This window comes from Girardinichthys multiradiatus, chromosome 20, assembly GCF_021462225.1.
Source record: "Girardinichthys multiradiatus isolate DD_20200921_A chromosome 20, DD_fGirMul_XY1, whole genome shotgun sequence".
NCBI lineage: Eukaryota > Metazoa > Chordata > Actinopteri > Cyprinodontiformes > Goodeidae > Girardinichthys > Girardinichthys multiradiatus.
Window position 1 is genome coordinate 28,246,235 of NC_061812.1, and position 1,329 is coordinate 28,247,563.

The following is a 1,329-nucleotide window of genomic DNA, read 5'->3' on the forward strand; positions in this document are numbered from 1 at the left end:
CAGTAACAACAAAACCGTTGCAAAGATGTTTGGAAATATATATTTAAGCACAATATGAAGTTAGTTTAACCAACTGGCACTCAAGTGAAACAGCTCCTCTGAGGCCCTACAGGGTTTAATGGATGGATTACTAAACAGACCAACTGTCAACAAGGAGTATGGACCAAAACTGTACTCATCCCAAACACACACAAACACACAACACTGCTAGAAATAGGGCAGTGAAAACGTAAAACTACAGTGGTGAAAACCCAAATTCACTGAAAGGAGAAATTATCTAATCAATGGCCACACAATATTGTAAATGGCCTGCACTTGTAAAGCGCTTTACTCTACAATCAGTCTTTCACCAACTCATACACACGTTCACACACTTAGGCTGACCCAGACTGACAGGAGAGGGGCAGCAATACAATCGGCACAACTGGGCCCACTGATCACCATCAGTAGGCAAGGCGCCTGAAGTGCCCAAGGACACAAGGACCCAATGGCTGAGACGATCGGAGTGAGAGTTCGAACTGGCGACCCACCAGGTACAGAACGAACCCCTACCACCTTAGCCACCATCGCCCATGATATATGACCAAAATAAGGTATTAAATCTATAGAGACATAAAAGGATTGAAATGACAAAAGATCTCAAATTTGACACAGTAACGATGACGGAAAAATTATCACCAGTCTTACAAAATAACTTTAAAATGACACAGAGAGGCTTCAAAGAAGAACAAATTGCACAAAATTACCAAATTATTGTGGAGGAAAATACAAAATACACAAAAGATGCACTATTTCCAAACTGTGGAAGACTCAAAACAATAATCTGGTTGCATAATTACAGCAAAATATATTGTACAAATACATAAAACATTTTCATTTCATGGTTTTGTGTTTATTTCGGTCTGGCTGAGTCAATGCCATGTGGGACATTTCCATACTTTTCCAGATTCAAATTTCCAGAGTTCTCTGTCGTTTTTTAAGTATAAAGTTTGTAAGTATAAATGTACAAACTCAACATAAATTCATGACAGAAATTTCTTGAGCGGTCTGGCTAATTCAGCAGAACCTGCAATTACTACAGACTGGATGGATGGATGCAGGCATACAACTTTGATAGAAGGTGAGAAAGAATAAAGGATAAATAATTTTTATTCAATGTCTTCTTTCTGTGCTCATCCAGATATAGGGACTACTTCATTTCAGCTCTGTACTTCCCTAGAGTCACTGGTCCCAGAAGGACGCACACGCACACACACACACACGCACACACACACACACGCACACGCACACGCACACACACACACACACACACTCCGTGCCTGTCTGCTG